Below are 23,504 nucleotides of genomic sequence, written 5' to 3'. Positions count from 1 at the left end.
GGCCTTTCAAGGGGAGCACAACTCCATCCAGATCCAGAGATGTCAGCCTCTGAATCAACAGCTATTATGTCTAATTTGGGTTGAATCTGATTTTCCCTATCCAAACCCTAATAGCTTCCAGACATTAGCTCATGGCTTCCATCCACATTGCCCAATGGGTTTGGGTTAGACATGTATAACTAAGTATCATCTGGATATTGATAATATTTCATCCTGAAACAGCAGATGACCTCTCCTACCCATATTTCATATTGACATTAAACAGGATAGAGGAAAGGACTGGACCCTGAGCACCCCATAACAAAATAGTTGTAGGGTTTGATCTCTCTGCCTACAACCATCCTCTGGACTTCCCCACTTAGGTAGGAGTGAAACCACCACTGTACATCCAACTCTAACCTGCCCAGAGCCATTGAGAGTTGGGCAGCATACAAGTTTAAATCATCATCATCATCATCATCATCATCATCTCATAACCCTCATAAGCAATCCAGAAGGGTACGGTGGTCAACAGTATTGAAAGATTCTGAAAAGTATATGAGGATAAGGATGGTCATACTACCTCCATCCAAACCCCACCATAGTTCATCCATGAGTGTGACCAAGGCAGTTTCTGTCCCATTCCAAGGGCCAACCAGGTTTGCCAAGGGTTCGGATAATCTGTATGCTTCAACCCCACCATTTTCTTAATAACCTTCCTTCAAAGAGATGTTATAGATAGGATGATATTATGCAGTTTTGCTAGATCCAGTTATAGCCTCTTAAGAAGTAAGTAAACCAGTTTAAGGATCTCTGGCATCTCCCTTTCCCTCAAAGACACAATAAGTATAGCCTGAATCTAACTGCCAGTCCCATCCCAACTGCCTTAATTAACCAGGCGGGGCAGGGATCCAGTCCATGAGTGGCAGAGCTAAGGTCAGAGCACATATCACTACTCTGGCACTTTGAACCCTGCCCTTTGTGATCCTATTGGGGGAGAGATGGGGGCAAGTGATACTGGATTATTATTGTACTGGAGGGGTGTTGGGCAAATGATTGCTGAAAGGAAGGCAGCCAGAGCGAGTCAGTATGGAGTATGGTAATTTCCTCCCCCCCCCCTACTTTTCCTTCCATGCCCATTGCTGTTTTGTGTAACCAGTGGTTAAGAGGCTGATTATATCATGATGCCTTGCTAGTCTTTTCTTGGTGCAAGGGTTCATGTGATATCAGGTATTTTCTGAGAAATGTGAGTGGGGATTCTATACTAACTTTTGGCCCAGTTACTGTGTTGGAAGGACTACCATTAAGAAAATTTGACTGGGACCAAGGCTGACTAGAGTAAGGATAATACAAAAGTCACTTTGGCCAATCCACTTTCAGTTTTTGAAATGGAGTTTTTCTTCACTCTTCCTTTAGATTTCCCTAAGTAGCATAGGGAAGAGAAAGTTCAAAAAGAGACAATACAATTCAAAAAGAGACAACAAAAACTCATTCAAAAGAGACAATAAAAGGGCAACAAAAAGACCAGAACACCACCTCGCCAGCAATCAACACCCAGATAAGCAGGGATGAACACCAGAATGAACACCAGACAAACAATGAAGCAGTAAACAATACCCTAATCAAGGAACTACCAACTCAGACAAATAAGCAGGAACAACAGCCTAATCTAGGAACTACCAGGGAAAAAAAACACACCCCACTAACCCTGATAGGGCAAGCTACTGTAAATAAACAGAGAGCAAATTCACTCCCTTCTAGTAATGAAACTTCTGCAAGAAAACAACCAAGTTCAGAGAATTCCAAGGACTGTACAGTTAACCCTATTTTTTTGTATTGCATGCAATTAAACATGAGTAAAGAGCACATATCAATCTTGCCGCTTAAATTGGGACCTCTTTGACTGGGGCAGTATAAGAGATTAATAGGAATGTGTTTACACCTTTCACTTATTCCTCTAGAGGAATATGGGCCTTAGCCATTCCTGCCGCCCACTGCCCAACAGAATCATATATCCGGTCCTTCCTCAAGTGGTGTCACAACAAGAGCTTTTTTGTTTTGACTTATAAAAGTCATCATAAAGACCCAATGTTTTCACCACTTGACTAAAAGAATTGCAAACTAACAAAGTAACAAATATGTTGGTTTGGTCTTTCACTGCAATGATTAGATAACTAATAGGAATGAATAGGTGACCAAGCTACCATGCTCAGTGCATGAGCACCAGGGTAGTTATGCTTCCAAAATAATGGTACTCTTGCCCTTTCCTCAGGACAGGCAATTTAGCTCTTCATAGAATACTGCCAGAAAGAGGAATAATGTGACAAAAACATACAAAAGAAATGTGCAACTTTTCTCTTGTCTAATTAGGGAAAATAGACATCTTATAACTAGTAATACTTGAGATTTCTATTCTTTGAAAGGGCAATTTTCTAATCAGCTATAATTATTGTGAAAAAGTGTTCTATCCATTAAGCATCTCCATTTTTTCCCTTCCTTCATGTCCTAACCCAGAGGCAACAAAAAAGGGGGCAAAATGCTGAAGATAATACGAAAAATTTAATAGTTTTATAATATGCTTGAATGAAGTTATTAAATCTGCTATATTGGTTATTCTAAAAGCAGATCCAGACTTACCTCTTATTTTGTCATCAGAATTGGCTGATGTCGGCCCCACTCGGTAGACCAGACCAAGAAATCAACTCCACAGGAAAGATAATACTACTTTTATTGAGACTGGCTATAATAAGAGAATTCACCAAGTCTGATTGTGTGGTACCTCCTCTTCCTTCTTATAGTGCAGTGAATTAGGAAGGTGTCTGTCTGAGACACTTCTAAACATTATCTGGACATTCTGGGACTTAAAAAAAAAAATGTTTTGCCCCTTGTTGCCTTGGCAGTGGAGCTTGCCTATCTCCATCAAGGTCATCCTCCTTACTCGCCACAGCTGGCAACCATTTCTGGAGGGAAGAACGGACAACGATGCCCTCATCCTGAGGGCAACCCTTGTGCACAGTTCTCTGCTCCACTTCAAAAGTTTCCCCCCAGGGCAAAAATTTTGAGGACTGCAGGGGACAAAATGGAATGGGTAAAAGTTTTCTTCTTTTTCAGTGCAAACTTCCCATGAATGGAATGGTGGATCCACCCCACATAATTTTCTAGCACATTTAGATATTGCCAGGTCATCAGCTCCTTTAATTAAAGTGAAAAACAATTACTACAGAAGAGTTATGTTTTTACAGCATCAACTAATATTGTGGTACCTTCTTCTCCAATTATCTGGTAATACAATAAATATAACTTGAATATTAGCTATTTTCTTTGCATGGCATTTCTCAGCAAGTTTTATTTAATGATTTCTTAGTCAGCCAAAATATTAAGAAAAAGCCTCTCATCGAGGTATAATTAATGGTCAGCATAACAATGTTATAGAATTTATATTCTTTGAGTAAGACTTTTTTATTACCACCAGATGATGAAAATTCTAAAAACAAATGCCTTTGCTGCATGTATTCAGGACAGAAACAAAAGCCATTAATGGTTCTAATAGGCATAGAAACTCACCTATCCAGAAAATGAGACAACTCTCTTTTTTTCCCCCATCAGTTGTCCTGCCATCTCCTGTCACCTTCCATACAGAAAAGGCAAGCCTTTCTCCTGATTTGGAAGTGAAAAAGGTTCTGCTGTCAAGACATTTCTGGCCTCTATCAAGGGAAACTGAAGCTAGTTCCAGATCAAGCTATGGACAGCATGCAACTCTCTTGTTTTTTTTATTTTTGTTATCTTTAAGAAGGATTGGGACTAGGAATACTGGCACTAGGCCTGGGGTGCTGCTCACACAAATGACAGGTTTAATCTTTACTGACCTAGTTATGCATTCACTGAAAAATGGGCCCATTCTAAATAGTTTTTTTTTTTTTAAAGGTCCCTATTGGTACCAGAAATAAAAGTGGAATAAATCCTGCCATTGTTGTTGTTGTTTAGTCGTTAAGTCGTGTCTGACTCTTCGTGACCCCATGAACCATATTGCGCCAGGCCTTCCTGTCCTTCACTGCCTCCCTGAGTTTGCTCAGTTTCATGCTCATTGCTTCAGTGATGCTATCTAACCATCTCATCCTCTGCTGTCCTCTTCTCCTTTTGCCTTCAATCTTTCCCAGCATCAGGGTCTTCTCCAAAGAGATCTCTCTTCGCATTAGGTGACCAAAATATCTGAGCTTGAGCTTCATTATCGATCCTTCCAATGAGCAATCAGGGTTGAAAATCCTGCCATAGATTTGCCAAATTCTTGCAGAAGAGGCAAGCTTTTTTCTGCATCTTTCTGAGGGAATGAAATAACCTTGAAAAGTAGAGAGGGAACTCTTGCAAATAATTCAATAAATTTTAAATGTTTCAATGTTCCAATTTCAATGTAAATGAAATGAAGGCAATTTAAGAGACTATGCATAGTGTATACCTGTGCTTATCCATAGGTGTAAAGCAAAGAGCGCTAGCTGTAATTCATTCTGAGAAGTTAGAATAAAATTGTAATTATGATCATGACAGTCGCTAAGAAACCATTGTTCCTGGAGTTTGGATATCACTATTTTGTTTTAAAAATCTGTATGAATCAGGGCTATTAAGCTGTTTTCTTTGCATGGCATTTCTCAGCAAGTTTCATTTAATGACTTCTTAGTCAGCCAAAATATTAAAGTGGGGGGGAACCCTCACTGAGGTAAGCCTCAAGGGGTCTTTTGCTTCAGTGATGCTTCAAGCAAAACACACTTTTGAAGCTGTTTTGGAAACCAACACAACAGTCCCTCATTTCTCAGAAGCTGCTTTAGAGGCCTCCTCCAGCATATCCACCAGCCAGAGGAGTATTTTACATACTGTATACACTGCACATTGGCTCTTCCAGTCTAAGAGCTGCCTAACATCTATCAGCAGTTCCTTAATCCAAACCAACTTTCTTGGGATCCAGCTGCTGACAGCACTCTGTGCAAACTGAAACACCTTCTCCTCTTTGAACCTGAAATGCTGCACAACCCAAGAATTTTGCTGAAGAAGGCTTCAAAAGTAATAGGGAGCACCTTCCTGAGGCCAGGTGCGACTCACCTGCACAGATTTAACCCAGAGTCTTCTGAAAGTTTCTTTGGCTACATAGCAGAATTGGTGAGGGAAAGGAGAGTGTGCTTGCCTCAGACTGGCTCTGACTCATATATCCTGCAAGAAACCCATCATTTTTTAAAGAATTCTATTACATCGTGGTTTGCTTGTAGATTTATCTGCAACTACAGCATTTATAGAATGTAATACAGATGACTTTGAAATGAGAAATTAAAATTATACATAAGCTCTGGTGAAAAATAATGTACTTTTATACATCCCATCACACCATACAAATACTCTTTTGACTCAGAAAATAAAGGTGTCAAGGGCATGACCTATCATTCCTGAATTCCTGAAATTGTTTGTGAAGCTGACTTTTACTGACAATGGCTATGAACCACAACTTAGGGTTTCATTTAACTTTAAAACGGGTTTATTCTAATTTGAAATGGAATATTCTCCTCCTCCTAATTGTGCTGAAGGAAGAGGGGGAGGAAAACATAAGCCTGCATTTGCTGTGTTCCATCTCATTTTAGACCACAGCCTGACACGGCTACTAATCATCTGGAAAAAACGAATCCTAACAATGTTGTGAAGAAAGATCATGAACATAAAGGTAAAAATATTAATTCAAATAATGGGTAACTTTTGCACATACTTTTGATAAAGCTCACTTCCTTTCCATTGAATTTTGTGGTACCTGCTTTTGTATTTTTTAATTGAATTTGCTAGGCTTCTCACAATTTTTTTCATCTTTCCATCCCCTTTCTTTGCTAGGCTTTGCTTTTATCTTGTCCTTTGAGGAGGGAGGGGGAAGCCATTTTCAATTAAATCACAATTTCAGTTATGGAAACTTCAAGGATGATTCAACATTTTATCATTCCTCAGCCTTTCCACTTCTATCAGGCCTTGAAAAAAGAGCATGCTTTTAAAATGCTTTATTCTGATGGCCTGTTTCAAAGGCAATGTTTATTAGAAGAAGGAAAAGGGCATTTCAACAGCTCAAGGTGAGTAACCATCTTAAAGTCAAAATTCAGTAAAACCACTATATAAATGACATGCTAAAATATTAGAAATTACTCTGATGAATTTTGCATTCCTTAAATGGAGTTTAAAAAATTCCAAGGCCCAGACAAGTGGAAAGTATAGGACACGCTGTCTTGCTATGCTTATTATGTCAGTAAACAAAATCACAAACCTTGTTAAAAAAAACAATTTACCTACCAGAAATTATTTGTATAGAGAGGAGTCATGATAAAAAGCTTTCTACTTCTTTGGTAGGTCATCTCCTCAACCGGGCCATGTGATGCTATTTGGCAGAGTAACTTTTTTTTATTATGGCTGATTTGTCATCTACAATTATGAAAGTTAAATATTCTCACTGAATTGTCTAGTGCTAAAAAAACCTCAGTTCTGGTGTCATTAAAATTTGCTATGGGAATACTAATCTTTGGCTCCATTTTATTATTCACATTGGTCATTGAACCCAACAGGAGATGGGTTTCGAGGGAAGAGGACTTTTAGCCCAACTCCTTTAGGGAGAGGGCTCCTCTCTGAGATGGTACTGTAACCTGAAACACAGTCATCTGGAAATCTATGGAATTTCTTCTGAGTAAACATGGTTAGACAGCAGCTGGCAGGAAGGTATAGCAATAGCGTACTATTTGTGATGCCAACAGATTGGAAAATGAAAAGTAAGGTTCAGACTAGACAGGTTCTCCTCTGAGGCCTGGGAGAGTCTGATTTTTTTAAAAAAAAGTAGCAGAGGGAGTGGAAACTAGATTAAAATTGTAGCATGGGAGAAGGTTCTTTAATTGTGTAGCTCTGCTGAGGGTCCATCCTGCAATTAGCCCCTTTGTATTGGCTAACTGCAATGGGAAGAAAGCTTTCATTAAAGTCTGTTAGGCCAAGGATTAATTTGTAGCTCTGCTACAGCCATGCTCCAATTCACCCCCTCCTTCCCAGCCATTCATTAAAAAATTAAGAGAAAGTCTAAAGATATGAATAACATCATGACTAGTGTAGCACCAAGCTAAGGGACATAAACATACAATAGAGAAATAAATCAAATGAAGATAGTGATAAATACAATAAGACTAAAATATGCAGAAATTGTGGTCCATTAGTAGACAAGGGGGTTCAAAGGAGCACTCAGAAAGGATGCAAATCCAGTAGGTATGAAAGTGCTAACTTTTCTAACAGAAATATGTAATATGTCCTTCAGAGAACTGTAAAATGGCCAGTGCAACAACAATTTTTAAACAGGGATGCAGGATGCAACTTATTTATCAACAAATTAGTATAACTTTCTCCCACTTGGCAAATTAGTGGGAAACATTATTAAATGCACAAGCACATAGAAGATCAAGCCTTGGCGAAATAGACTCAACTTGGCTTGTGCAAAAGTTAAGTTGTACCTCATTAATATTTCATAATTCTTCAAAGGTTTAAACAAACTTACACATGGAGGGTTCATGATTTAACGGACAAGACTTATATAGATTTCTGACAAAGGGAATTTCTACACCAACATTTCTGCCCCATTTCCTCAAAATAGTTTGAATCAAACCTGTGATCCTCAAAATGGAGAAAACACAGGGACAGTGCTATAAGTCCACCTGCCCTCACCCTCTTCCTGATTAATAGGAGACTGCAAAGAATGTAATTCAGTCTGTGCCATAGAATAACAAAAACTCATCATCCTTGCACTTATCTCTAACAGAAAGGAAACTGAATAAATTATAATTCCCCTGTTCCATGTTTTTAGCAGATTTTGGGGCAGGGGGGTGCTTTCAAGTCAGTGTTGACTCCTGGCAACTGCCTGGACAAGTCCCTGCAGTTTTCTTGGCAAGATTTTGGAAGCGGCTTGCCATTACCTCCTTCCCAGGGCTATGAGAGCATGACTGGCTCAAGGTGATCCAGCTGGATCCGTGCCTAAGGCATGACTAGAACTCCCAATTTCTAGCCTGGTGGCTTTAACAACTACACCAAACTGGCTTTCTCTTGCCAAAAATATCTGAGGGAAGATCAGTTGTAAAAAATATAAAGAAAAGCCCTGAAATCTCTTAAAGGCCTCCTAGCTGCCTAACACCTTTCCTCTGTTGCATTTAAAAGCCTTTCTGCATGGGGGTGGGGGAGACAACAACAAATACTGGAAGAGGCAACCTCCAGGAACATGTCACTTTAAGTGAGGACAGAAAGAGATTTAAATCTGGTTTGAACCCCAGAGGTTAGATAAGGGGAAAAAACACAAGAATCCTCACCAATGGAAAAAATTATCACCCACATCAGCAATTCAGAGGAAAGCATAAACGCTGCCGCCATTTGCAATAACCAGAAATAAATTAGTTCAGCTCCTAAAAGCAGACCATTGTATGAGATCACTTGGTTCCAATGGCAGTTCTAAAGTAGTACAGAGCACTTGTGTGGAAGCTTTCAGGAGTGCTCAAGGAAACTTAACAGTTATAGGATAATAAGATAATTCTTCTAAATCCATCATTGGATTGGATACTTACAAATCTACCAAGAGTAGGAAACAGAAACTGGCATTTCTTGTAAATTTCCCAATGATCTGCACTGGGACCAGTGCTTTTTATCTTGTTCCAAAATTATGTGGAGGTACACATTAGTTTGGGTTGGGAATCCCTCATATCTATATATCATCTATATCTATATCTATATCTATATATCCATATCCATATCTATCTATATGGAGATGCAATCCATCAGTGACCAAGAGACTGCAGTGAATAATTTGATGGAAAGTACTGACCGGGTGTGTGAATTTTGGACTCAGTGTGTGAAAAAGGCAAATTCCATATTGATGATTATTAAGAAAATAATTGGAAATAGTATCTAACATCACAATTATACCAGGGGTGGGGAAACGTTGAAGGGCTTAGAATCAAAACTCTGCTTTTCAATATTCTAGGGAGCTACAGGGAACCCTATTATATCACTATAAACATTCGAGTCAGTCCTTTTGGCCTTTCTTATTTGCCGGGAGGTGGGGTGGGATTGCTAATGGCAAGAATGGTAACTGTATGCCCCTGGGAAGTAAAACAACTAACTTCTCAGGGACCTCTGGCTTCCATTCCTACTCCAAAATAAGAAAAAAGGCACATTTCTGCTACGAATTTTGGGTGCCCAAGTGGCTGAACTTTGCTACTATAATTTCACAGTTTTCCCCCACGTAATTTTTGATAGGGGATGTTCAGCAGCACAGACAGCCATTTTGCTTTTTTGAAGGAAAAAAGAAAAAGAAACAAAATGGCAGTTTCAGTAAATGCATGAGGTAACAAGCAGGAAAAACCTTCAAAGCAGCTACTCAAGCATGAAAAAAGATGGCGGAACTGCTTCATTATTCCAAATATATGCTTCATTTGTATTCCCCTCCCCAAATCAGGAACTTCTACTCCAAAGGCTAAATTTTCTTTGAGAAAGAAATACTGATATCCAACAGCATTATTAGAAATAATGAAACAGATGGACTGCAGGCCTTGGAAATGTTTTTACAGCATCTTTAAAAAAATCTGGATATCACAAGCACTAGTAGATATAAACACTGGGGCTAACACAAGGATAACACGCCCTCGGCACAGAAATGCAGATCTGAGTCATGGATAGATACTGCCTCATAGGTCGATGAGGATAATTTGGAGAGAAACAAATTGTGCAAGAGAAAAAAAAACATTTATAAGTGAATTGAAATTTACACAATATTGCAAAGCAAGGCAAAATATTTTACCTTGTCTAAGCTGAATTTCTTGAGTATAGCTTGAGTTTAGAATTTTATGGGAAACAAACACCTGTAGCGTTAGCTAGGATGTGAAGGAGAGATGAGCAATTGAGGAAAAGAACTATATGAATATATGAAAAGTAGCTCACCAGTAATTTGACTAGATGGCCCACAGCAAGTCAATACCCAGATATTCCCTTCTATCACCATGTTCCTGTGTTTCTTCTTTTCTACTTCCCTTCTTTTCTTCAGCTCCTCCTCTCTTCTTTACATCCTTCAAGCAATTCCTTTAATTATATTTCTCTTTAGATTTAAAAATTCAAACTGGTAGAATTCTCTAACCTATGAAGCTCTTTGGAGAAAGATTTCAGGAGTTATTACTCATAACAGGATGAGGAGAAATAAGGGGTGTAAAGAGAGAAAGAGAAAACATACCAGTGTGGGAGATGGAATGGGGGATAAATGAGAAATGGAGGACTCAGAAATGTGTGTACCTGAGGGGCCTCTCAGACCTGATTACACTAGTAGTCTAGACCAGTAGAATAATTTATGAGTTTAGCTTGATAGAAGTTTTCTTTGCTGCATAGTTGTTGTTAAACAGGATCCAAAGGGGAAGCAGAATTTCTGTGTTCCTGTAAAAGGATATGTCCTTGAGCATACTAAAATAGCCTTTCTAAACTCTTCCCTCCTTACTTATATTTCAGAGCACTCCCATACTCTGAGAAAGGGCTGGCAATTGCTCATAGTATCTGAACTGATTGAATTATGGGAGTAGGATGAATGCTCTAGATCAGTGGTTCTCAAAGTGTGGTCTGGAGACCCTTTGGAAGGAGGGCTGTGAAGTCAAATAAATAAATATTTTTAAATTTCTCACTTTTAATTTCTAATACAGTATATATTGATAGATATAACTGACATAAACCAAATCTCTTTGGGTCCTCAATCATTTTTAAGAATGTAAGGGGGTCCTGAGACCAAAATATTTAAGAACCACCACTCTGGATGAAAAAAAATAGTGATGGAAAAATACATTTCCCATCATGCTTTTCTGGAAATACCACAGAGAAACTCATACATAGAAACTTTATTGATTTAATCAACTGACCATATCAAAAGTATAAGACTTATACAAGTATACAAATACAAAGAAAACAGTAGGACATATTCATAATAAGTCGTCACTCCTACAGTTAATCCCAATCTGCTCTAGATAGTTTGTCCTCTTCAAAATGGCCTTTGCAGTCTTACTAGGGATATGCAGGTTCGTTCCCTGCAAAAAGTAAGACAAGAGACTAAGTAAATGGTCCTTTCTGCAGAATACAGTTTGCAATCAAAGAGGATATGTGCAATGCCTTCAACAGCTGGTGTGCCACAGATACACAGTCTTTCTTCAGATGGAACTCCATGAAACCTCCCATATCTTACCACAGAGTCTAGTTGTTTGAAATGAGCTCTAGAAAATGCTCTTCTAACGTGTTGAGCCAAGTAAGTTGTTAAATACTTTTCTAACTGGGAGGCTGGTTTGTGCTGAGCCAGCCACTTCAAGGAATTAACATATTTAAGGGATGCAATATCCTCTTGGGCAGCCACATCCGTCACCCTTTTGAAACTTTTCTTGGCCTTCTGAGTTGATTGGACTGGGAATTGGATGGCGAATCCATATAATGAGATGGCATTTGAAAGTTGGGCAACTCAAGCACGAGGAAGCATGTTATGCATCTGCTCTTCAAAACAGAGCTTGGGTAATCTATCTGGGTCCAGAGATAAGATCTTCAGCCAATAGTCATTACTAGATGACATTGTATAGGGGGTATATCCAACTCTGCCCTTACTGCTGGAGTTGGTATAAGCAGTCCACCCCAAAATGCATTTCAAAAAAGCGAACTGAATCAGTTCCAATAAGGGGGCATTTATATATCCCCACAATTCTGTGCCATATGTAATCATTGGGACTATTTTGCTGTTGTATACCTTTATGATTGGAATTAGAGAACCTGGGTACCTTTGATTGGTCAGCTGCCTTATGGTGTTGGCACAGGCTGTAGCCCTTAAATAACTCCTCTTAAACTGTAGGAGCCAGGAACCTATTTTTGTAAAAATAATTCCTAAGTAATGATAGGACTTAACCTGATCTATATGTTCCCTACCAAGGCTCCAGTTATATCTAGTCTGCCTTTTCCCAAAAACAACTACTTTGGTCTTAGATTTATTGATGTTCAGATAGTTGAGCATACAGTATGAACTAAACCTGAACAGCAGTCTTCTCATCTTTACCTGGGTGTATGACATCAATACCATGTCATCTGTGTAAAGCAGAATATTTACATATTTATTTTTAACTTTAGGCATATGTATATTGATTGAATGAAGGGACTTTATGATATTGTTAACGTACAGATTAAACAAAATGGGAGCCAGTATACATCCTTGTCTGACCCCTTTACTGGTGCTAATTATCTCTGTTAGGGAACTATGAGCTCCTGCGCGTACCCTTAGGCATGAGTTTGAATATAATGTCTTGATTAAGAGAGGAATCTGGGATCCATGCTCAGCTCCATAAATTGCTTCCAAAGAAGGTACCTACTGATTGAATCAAATGCTGCACTGAGGTCTATAAAAGTTGTAAAAGGTTGGCTCCCTTTAGCTGTCTATTTTTCTATTAAATGACATAAAACAGTTATCAATAATAGAGTGACCAGGCCTAAATCCAGTTTGCTCTTCAGGCAGCAAGCCCTTTTCAATTACCCAGTCCTCAATCTTGTATAAAAGATATTTGGCATACAATTTTGCTACAATGTCAATTAGACTAATTAGTCTATAATTTGAGGGATCACCCTTATGACCCCCTTTGTAAATGGGGACCACAATAGAGAGCTCCCAACCATATGGAATTTGCCAGGAATTATTCATGAGTAAATAACCCTGTGAGTAAGGGAGCTGACCAGTTAATGTGACATTTGAATAATTCAGGGGGTAGAAGATCTTCCCCAGGAGCCTTATTGGACTTCAGAGTCTGAATGAGTTCTCTAGTCTTCCATTCAGTCACTGGAGACCAGGGTGGGGAGGGACTACAGGCCTTTTGTAGATAATTCTGAGAGTCCTCTAATCCACTGCTACATGAGGCAGTGAATAATTCGCTGTAATATTCCTCCCACATGGAGGAAAGTATAGGGATGTCCAGGGAGAACTTTCATTCCCACAATATTCCTGCAACTGAATGCCAAAAAAAGACTGGGTTTGGGTTTTTGGCTGCTAACTTGAAATTTAACCAGAGAGAGGACTAATGGTGAGACTTCTTGTGCTTGATAGTTTTCTTATATTCTTGTCTAAGTGCTAACATGGCAGCATGGTTATTATTTGATGGATAGTTCCATGCTAAATGCATAGCTAGCCTTAATCTTTTTCTTAGGGAATGACACTCTGAGTCAAACCAATGAGGGCCTTTTATCTGAGACCTTCTGCGGAGGGCCTTTTTAGTTAATTTTTTTCTTAGTCCTGCACTTAGGTTTTCATAGGCTATAGGTACAGAGTCAACATCTGCACATGATGAAGTAACTGTGTCTACCAGAGTCAGGGCTTAATAAAAATTCATATATTCAGTCAGAGCCATTGCATCCACTCTGGCCCATTTTATCCTCCTGTCTTGATGGATCTCTAGCTGAAGTGAAACCCATCTATTATTTGCGGTATGGGGTCTGAGGTCTGAACACCCACAGAAATTTACAGCAACTAGTTGGTGGTTGCTATCTTCTCTTACATAAACCTGGATGTCTGAGAAAAACACATATATAATCTAAAGTGCTACTTGATTTCTCTTGATGATAAGTAATTTGCAGGTTGCATTTGGATACCAGGTTTAACAACTATATACCACCTGCATTTCTTTTCTGGTCCCTAAAAGACCATAAAGGTAAAAGGGAGTGGAATTCTTTAGGGATGTTCATATTACTAATGTGATCATGTATAGAAGGCCCCGGCCTCACATTAAAATCTCCCAAAACAATTACAACTGTTTTAGGAATTTTTGAGATTAACTCTATCAAGGTTTGCTCTAAGTTCACCCATATATCAGGGGAATAATATGTAGATGTTTGTGGGATATATAAACATTTAACATCACAGAGGCCTTATATTGGAATGTAAGAGCTAAGCAAAAAGGTGAAGAAGCATCTATGATAATTTCTGTGCCCTTCCATCCTAGCTCTTCTTTGATCAATATGCCAATCCCTCTATAGCCAGGCCTTTCTCTTGTGTGTTCCATGCTGGGGTGACCCAGGACTTAAAGCCAGGTATCAAAATATGTTCATCTCCAGCTGTTAACCACATCTCTTATACTGCAATCAGACCAAAATTGGGCAGAAATTCAGGTAAACCACATAGTTTGTTCTTGCTAGATTCCAAGTTAATATATGAATAGTTGTATCATTAATTATACCTATAGGGGAGCAAGAAGAGAAACTAGTTCAGGGTGGGTTGTAATGTATCCCATTCAGTCATTCTTCTGCAAATATGAGATCAAGGGAACCTGAAATATTCAGGTATACACACTGATTAGTGACTTGAATTTTCCTTGAAGACTCTACACAGCAAAGCAGCTTACCAGGACTATGTGATTCTTCACCATGTTGATTTCCTTTTATTGCAATAGTTTGTCTAGTGGCCATGTGAGTCTTCACCTGGCACTCCAATACACTGGTGTTAGGGTCATCCATCTTAGGTTCAATGTATCTGGGGGTCTGGAGGTCTCCAATATTTGATTGATAGAGGTGTTGCTAAACTGTTCATGGCACTGGGTTCATCCAAACTATTGAGAATTTTCTTCTGAGGGGTCCCTATAGCCTGCAGTCCATTTGGTAAAACTGTGGCTTGAGAGAGAAGGAAAGCTTTGGTACGTCATGGACCAGAACTTGCATCAGAGGAGATACAGTCATTAATTGGGTGCTGCAGTTTCAATCCCTCTTCATTTGTTAGAATTGCCAGATCGTTTTCCTTCTGGTTGCTCTTCTGTTGAAAATCCTCAGTTAAGTCAAAATGTATCAAAGGTGTCTGTAGATTGTTATTATTGTTATTGCAATCCTTTTTAGGAGATATTGCTACTAAGAGGTTCTGCTGCTATATGTGTTGTTAACAGTATCTGCTGTAAATTCCTTAATTTTTCCAATATTTCACCTTGTTCACTATTTGGCAATGCTCCAAAAGAATGAATCGGCTGTGCTTCTAAAGCTTCATCTGAAACCCTTCTGTTACCACTTGACTTTAGGTGATTATCTGAGTTGCTTTTTGTCAAGGCCAACCTCTCAAGGCTATCTGGGGTGGGCAGCTTAACATTCCTAGAGCTTAGAAGGAGATCTTCAACTTGCATAGATGGATAAAAAAATGAGCATATTTTATTATCCTGAAACACACATAATGGGAATATTTGAAACATACCAAGAACAGGTTTCATTTTAAGCTGCATACCAGGGATTGTAGAGCATTTAAATGTCAGCAAAACTCTTTTACTTTCCCTTTTAGTGGGTAGCCATTCCAGTGCCTGTAAGTCTATCAGATGGGGTTGACAGTGGAGGAGTTGACTGAAGGATAGAACAATAGCTCTTTTTGTATCCCAGCGACCCCTTTTAGCTCTATTAAGATAAATATGTAGGGTGACCTGGTTGTTTGAAGGATTCCCAATTCCCCTCTCCCTCTTCTCATCGCACAATAATGAGGAGTTTTCTCTCCTATTGGTATTACAGTTGGAGTTCAAATGTTTTTTGCTATGGCTATGATTTTTTTGCAGGCTGCTCTCTCCTAGTGTTCATTTGTTCCTCCATAAGTGCAGTCAATTTGTCTAAATGTTTCTAAGTAAAAGCCTCAAAAGACTTTTTTAAGGAATCCACATAATTGTTTATTGTTGTTAAATAGTCAAAATAGAGAGTACAGTCTGTGCTATTAAAAGACATTGTCTTGATATAAAGTCTGTGGCACTCTCATTTGTGATATTCTTTACCTGTCCCTCCATATTAGAGGCCAAATTTGCCAGAGGGATGGCAGTGGTCTCAGGAGAGGAGTGTGTTGTAAAAGCATTTTGTTGATCTTCTTGAAGAGAGGTAGAGAGATCTAACAGTTGTTGTTGTTCAATCTCTGTTTTCAAATCCCACTCCAGGACATCCTGTTGATTCATATAAATGAAGCTTCTACAATCACTATTATTATTAGATTTACTTAACTCATTCTTTGGTGCTAAATAGTCAGCAATTTTCGGTTGCTTTGAAAGCTTTAAAGTGATGGTTATTCCTGAATTCATTCTGTGTCGCTTCTTCCCCCCCCCGCCCCCCATTCTCTTACTTCTTCCACAAAGTGTTTAAAAATTTTCACTATTAAAAATGAACTGGTGAAGCCTGTCCTACTGTCTTTAGACAAAAAAAATTATAAAATATAAAGATAAAGGCAAGGTAAAACAGGGTAAAATAAAAAAAAAGATCTTTTAAGAGCACATAGACATGTGTCAAGAAACTCATTAGGTAAAATTCTTTTTCCTCCTAGTGTTCTAATGTTCTTCTAATTTCTTTAAATCAGTGTGAAAAACACTGGCTTTCCCTTTTTTTTTTTTTTTTTTAAATCCCTGATGCTAACAAGATTTTAAACGCTTCTAAACTGGTTCCTTCATTTGAGAAGATAAACATTTCTTCTGTTATACTTCTCAAATGAAGGGACCTGTTTAGAGAAGTTCAAACATTTCTTTCATCTGGAAGACATAATATGATCTCAACAATGCCTAAATATTTTGAAAACATTACTTGCATAAGTGGTAAGTTAATTGCAATACAACTAGTGTTGTCATTTGTTCTGAACTCAGCAATGCTTGAGTTAATTGGTGTAATTAAGGCATCTGTGAAGATTAAACCAAATAAAACATTTAAGTAATGTTGTCTTTGAGGATAAGAAGAACCATCTTATTCATATAAATAATAACTCTTGGCAGAGAACTGTAACTAAGAAAGGTGCCACCTAAGTGTCTATACTGTAAAATAGCACTATTGAGTGCACAACAGTAATTTGATATTTTATGTGTCATGGATTTGAGCCAATGGTGAATGGACTTACTATAGCTTGGGAGCCAGTGATAAATGAATCTCCCCAACATCTATTTTGTATTTTGTGTCATAAAAGAAGTGGATGGAGAAAAAAAACATTTAGAGGTATAAAGCTAACATCTATAGCTAAATAGATGTAAATATGTAAAATAAAACTTCACACCCAATTTGGATCACACTTTCATAACAAATATAAAATATGTGAAATTGTTCACATATTAAAGTCTTTTTAAAAACATTATGGATCTGAGTTAAGAATTGAAATCACATGCTCTGTGGATTGATACACAATGTGTCGTCTTCCTGTTTCATATAGCAAATATGAGGGACAAGCCAGGAATCCTGGTTTGGATATCTGAGCTTCTGCAGTTTGTTGAGCCAGTGGCAGAAGAGGCCAAGCAGATAATTCAAAGTGAATCAGAATTCTGTGGAATTCTGACCTATTATGGTATCCAGACACAACCAATAAGTCACCAACATTTTGGCTTGCTTTGAAAAATTGAATGACTTTGCACCAGTTATTTGGTTTAATTTATCTTATATGCTACCTGAGCATCTTGAAAGAAATAAAATGAGATGAAAGTAAGAGAGAATGGGGAGGGAGGATCCTTCATGATTTATAAATCATGAGAGACATTGATCATGTTATAAAATAATAGATCATCACAACTGAACCATTATTGATGTTTAATTCATCATTCATCTTTCTTCAGCCAGGCTTTACCTGTATGAATGTTAAGCAAAAATTCATTCTTTTGTTCAGCATTCAAAACTGCAACTCATACCTTGAAGACTTTAGTCTGGAAGTTTAAACATGTACACATGGTAAGAAAATGATTAGACAAAAGTTTTTAGACTAAAATAACAAAGCGAGTGTAGTTTGATTTCAGAACCCATCAGAGAATGAACTAAATATCTGAGATAGGAACTGGCTAGTTATATTATGACAGTAACTTTGCCATGCCAACAACTTCTTTGTAACTAGATTTAGCATCTTACAACAGCAGTTTTTAGTGAGAAATTTAATAAAGTCCTTATAACTTGCCATACCTCCCCCTGCAGCACTAGTGCTGTTGAATCCATCCATCATGTGATCCCATTTTGTTTCTTTTATTGTAACAGCTGAAAATGCCTCCTCCCACCCCCTGGATGCTCCAAGCTGGCCTGACAAATTTTATGTTAATTTTATTTTATCAGATCAGAAAACTTTGGTTGCAAATTCTGGCATGGTATCTGCCAATATCTAAAAACAAATTACCCTAATAGGCTTATATGAATCTCCTAAGGCAATGTTTACTTTATTGGTATTTACCTGTCATTTTGTCTTTGTTTCTGATATTTGATCAAACTGAGTTGAATTAATTGATTGAACTATGATCCTTATTCAAAAGAAAATGACTACTTCAGGATAATCCTAATTGGACAATCACAGGAAAATCCTGTTGTTGTTTGTTTCTTTGCTTGTTTCTGAGTAATGGGCCCAAGAATGGTATTAATGTGTTAGATGAGCTTATTGTCAATCAGTTTTTCAAAATGTTTTGATGTTTTGCAAGAATTTGGGTTGCGTAAAATTGAATGGTAGAATATTAAGTTAAAACTTATTTTCATTTCACACATACAGTACATATCACAATTTGTTTTCATTTCTTTTTTTCATTTTTTATCTATTTTGAGTTTAATTTTAACAAATATATTGTTTTGTGCTTTCTTGTATGTTTTGTGTGGGTATTATAGCTATAAAAATTATACCCATATATGTGAATTACTGTTGGTTAATGGTTGCTTTCTTTTTGCTCTCCATCACCTTTCTAATGTATATGTTTTTATATAGTTTTGATTTATTGTTTTATTCATGCATTTAACAATTGTACTGTAAACTACTTCAAGATGCAAATTTATGGGAAGTGGTACAGAGACACATTAAACAAACAAAAAAACAAATGAATGTCTACCATCAAACTTTCAGAACCTTAATTTTTTCAGCCTATTATGATTTATGTTATTTTATATCCAGACCAAAGAAATTCAACAATTCACATAAGTGAATGAATGAAAGAGCACTGATGGTTAGTAAGACACTAACAAAGGTAATCTGGTGGGAATTCTCAAGTGCTCATACCGAAATAAGGCTGCATTGTCATGACTACCTTGATCCTTTCTATGTGTGTTTCTAAAGACTTAGGAATCAACTACTTTTCTCTTTCATCCATATGTTCAATGGAACTATAATTATAAATAAACATGCACAAGGCTGAAGTCTAAATCTTCCAATAAATTAAAGAGATGGGTGATATTCTGAAAGAACTGTCATAAATTAATTTTTCTATTTATAAATCTGTCAAAAAGAATTGGAGGTCATCTGAAGCACTGAAATAATTTTATTTCATTAAATAAGAAAGCCAGTAATATTTAATGAAATCTAATATTCTAACTGAATTAGAAAACCACAATAGTAGTAGAAAAATGTAGACCCAAAGCAATGATCTTTACAACCCTCAAAATAAAGCAAAGTATGAAAATCAACATATCCCAAAAGCCAGTGACAAGATGTGCTTTTCCTACAATTAAAAAAAGAGCCATGCTTTCTTTGAGGATATTTGTATAAAGCTAGGAATCAATTATATGAATTCATACTTTTCTAGGAACTGATGAGACTGATAATAACACCGACATAATGCTTCTCATTGTATGAGGCCCAATAACACTTCTTATCACATGAAGCCAGAAAGAAGAGAACACGTGTGATATACGAGAAAGCCTGTGTAATGTAATTGTTTAGGTGTTGGGCTAGGACTAGGGAGATGCAGGTTCAAGTCCTCTGATAGCTGATGATAGGCTCTTCATTATCTCTCAGCCCAACCTAGTTCACAAGATTGTTGTGGGGATAACATAAAGGATGATCCTCATATAACTGAGCTCCTGAAGGTAAAACAGGATATAGACCTAGCAAAATAATAAAGATGAATTTCTTCTGCGTGCTTTGTCATGTCCCTTCAACATTCTATTGAACGTTGAGGATAAATGTTGACAGTGGGAACCTGTTGTACTTGGAACTCTCTACAGATTTTGAAACCAGCACATCAAAGGCTTTCAGCGTGTGCTCATATGGTGGAACGGATGCTTACCACATCCTGAATAAGAAAAGTGAGACATTCAGGAAATAGCTCTACCCACAGTTAGAAGCTCATCATCTGGAGATGAGACCCCTCCCCCAACCTTGGCAGGACTTTAGAAGGGCAGAATAATACTTCTAGCCTTGCCCAAAATACAGAAGCAAACATAGCTGATTTTCCTTTCAGGAATTTCAAATGCATCTTCCAAGTCAAAGTTGCAACTGGTATGTATATTCTCCCAAACGTTGGGCTAAAATGCTGGTTCAGCTCCTGTGGTTCATGTTTTTGTCTTTTCTTTGATATATGTTGTTTTCATTTATTTTTTTTAAGTGTAAGCCACCCAGCATCACTGTAGAGACAAGTGCTCTCAAAATTTAAATAATATTCAACATTAATAGGTCCAAATATGACTCTGACTGAAATTGCTTTATTGGTTTTCTGCTGCTGCCTGCATCTTGTCAAAGACAAGAAATGTAAACAATTGAAGTTATTCTATTATAATCTCTGTATTAGCACTAATGAATCTTAATTCTGCTATATAAGGGGGAAAAATCACTGCAATTAATTAAGCTTGCAACTTCTAGAGAAATGCCTTTCTCTCTATTTTTGCCCAGGAAAGTTATAAACTTTGTTGCTGGCCTTAAATAACAGCTTTCAGAGAAGTGGCAATTTGCTTGGAAAAGGCTCTCTCTGGAAAGTCTTAAAATGTTTGAGAACAATAATTCACTCTCCAAAAATACATTTAAAATGTACTACCGAGCACATTTCTCAAAGCCAATTATAGGCTGAAAGTCAGAGTCAGGGAGTCCATAACCTGCATATGCCTCAAAGCAGTAGAGCTCTGTGTATTGGCCAAGGCATTCAAAGAAAAAGGAAGAGTGCTGCTCTCATTTCTCTTTGTTAAAGTTTCAGTGACTAAGTGCTGGGCTTGGTGCAAGCCAGAGGATTGTCCAATGCAGATAAAATATAGGACTCTTAAATGCAAACTGCTCATTTGACTCAACTTGCATTCAACTATATCGAGAAAACACGTGTTCTTTCGGTTCTCTTTTTGTCTTGGAAAATAGCAACCACTGTACAAAAACTAAAGTGACAAGAGATTTATCAAAGACACAAACTAAGAACAAACCAAGGAAATGGTGTTGGGCCTAAACTATAATGCCTTCACTTCCTTTAAATAGAATTGGATGCTTGTTATTGCTTAGAAAGCTTTATAAAGGGCCTGGATATCTATGAGACCTGGTACTCCATACAGATTCTGCCTGTCTTGTCCAAGTGAGCAGAGAACACCTGCTGAAGACCCCCAAAAGTATGGCAGGAAGGGGCTTGAAAATGAGCATGGTCTGTGGGAGCTCTCCTCCTGAGGACCAGCATGAGGCTTTTTCCCACTCTTATGGCTTATGAAAGCTTTTGACTACTCTAGAAGGCCTTGGGTGGAGGGAATGATCAGGGCTAGATGTGCATATGTTGAATATAATTTAATGTGATGTTTGCTGGAAAATGAATTATTATTATTTGTATGCAATATATAAAGTCTTTGAATCTTATCATTTTCCAAGCATTTGTCTTTCATAGACAAGGCTTTATTAATGAAGGATTACACTAGTTCACTGACACGTTTTGATTTATTTGAGAATTAAATGTTGTTCCCCAAGGAACTTCACACATTTCATGATTAATATGAATGTTGCAATGTTGATATAACATTCTGTAGATTTCGCCACTGTTGGGTTTTTCTGCTGCCATGGCAGACCCTCAAAAGCCGATATTATGAGTGTGCATGTGGGTGTGTATGACATGATGGCATCTGCCCCGTTGGACGTTTGCATCCTGTACAACATGGCATCTACCGCATTTTAATTCATACATATACTGTACATATATACATACCTGGCAAATGCCATCTTATACATGATTTAAATAACAAACTTGTTCATCTACAATACATACACATTCCCGTAGAGCTACAGTAAGACAGGCTTCAGGGGAATTAACTATCCAATTTTGTCTACTGTTACCGGTGGATTTCAGTACTTACACTGAAAACTTCAAATATTAATTTGCCCAGCATACAGTAGACTTTCAGAATGAAAAGCACACATTAAAATCAATGTTTAAATAAATACCTGTTTTTTGGTAGCTGGCTTTAAAGGTAACAGTTGTAAATGAAACGATTTCATGTGCTTTCATATGCGATTATCTGTTCTTCCATCTTATTGCCCTTATTCTGTTGTTTATCTCCTTTTCCTTCCCAAACTTTAGATATGCCTTCTTGGATTTTGTAAAGTGTTATCACATCAGTGGTCTCCTACATGCATATAGACAATCAATATTTAGGTAAGATGTCAGCAATGGACAGGTACCAGTTCTATCTGTATATAATTGGGAAGCCTGTATGAAGAATAAACCATTTGAAGTGGGAGGAAAAAGTGAATTAATTAGGTACGTATCTCATGACTTTTTAGTTGTAGGCAAGGAACAATAGTAAAATAAGGATCTTGCAAGCAAGCACTTTGGGGAGCACATATACAAAAAGCCAGAAGAGTAGTTCCACTAGGGCTGGGTAGGTAAAGTCAGTTTAGATCCATTATTCAGGCCCCTCAGATTCAGAAACCATGCATACATACAATGTGTGAATGCATCTCTGTGTACACAGATACAGAGATGTTGATATCCTGTCCCACCCCTCGTATCCTTTTCTGCTCTCCAGAAATTCTACAACAGGGGACAGAGAGAGAACAGAGGAGTGAGGGATGTCATAGTTCTCTTCGGATGGGTTTCTAAGATCTGCACATGTACAAGGAGAAATTTTTCAGTTGGGGATTTTTACTGAGAGGAGCAGAACATTTTCCTGTTACCCTCTTACTCACCCAGCCTTTCACCGTTTGGTTTGTCATAAGCTGAGTTAGACCTGCATGGAGATTGGAAGGACTTACTCTCACCGATTCAGGTCCTTTGCACCAAAGCACAAATAGCTAGAAATGGACCAAATAGCAATGCAATTATTTCAAATGCAATTTAACTCTTAGTCTGCAGATTCCCTGAGACCTCCTGTCGTTGGTATTGCAACCTAGTGCAGACAACAAGCTAATCAGTGCCACAGGGTGCAATCATATGGATTGTTTACATGAGTCAGGAAATGTCAGTCGAATTTAAGATTGAATTTAAGGATATAAGAACTGTCTCCAAGTTGCTGATTGTAGGTTTTAATGGTATGTACAGTAACTTTTGTTTATGTAGTTTTAGAATTTTGCATCAAAATTAATTTTTTTAAAAAAAATAATTAATATTCAGTTGGGCTTAATAAAAAGAAAAAAGAAAAAAGGATCATGATAGTATAGTACTGTGTTTAACATATTGCATTTTTTCCCTTTTTCTTCCCTATATTGTTGTCTTTTTGGTTCTTGGTAAAGACATCTTTAATGTCCCCAGCCTTTTAATAATGCTGCCTTATTTTTAAAGTTTTTTTTTTTTTAATCCAGTGTTTTGCAATTTTGCAAGGTGGGATACATA

The sequence above is a fragment of the Python bivittatus genome, unplaced genomic scaffold (genome assembly GCF_059951505.1).
Source record: "Python bivittatus isolate LINGU-HERP-01145 unplaced genomic scaffold, Pbiv_v1 ctg000080_np1212, whole genome shotgun sequence".
NCBI lineage: Eukaryota > Metazoa > Chordata > Lepidosauria > Squamata > Pythonidae > Python > Python bivittatus.
Note: the sequence above shows the minus strand (reverse complement) of the source record.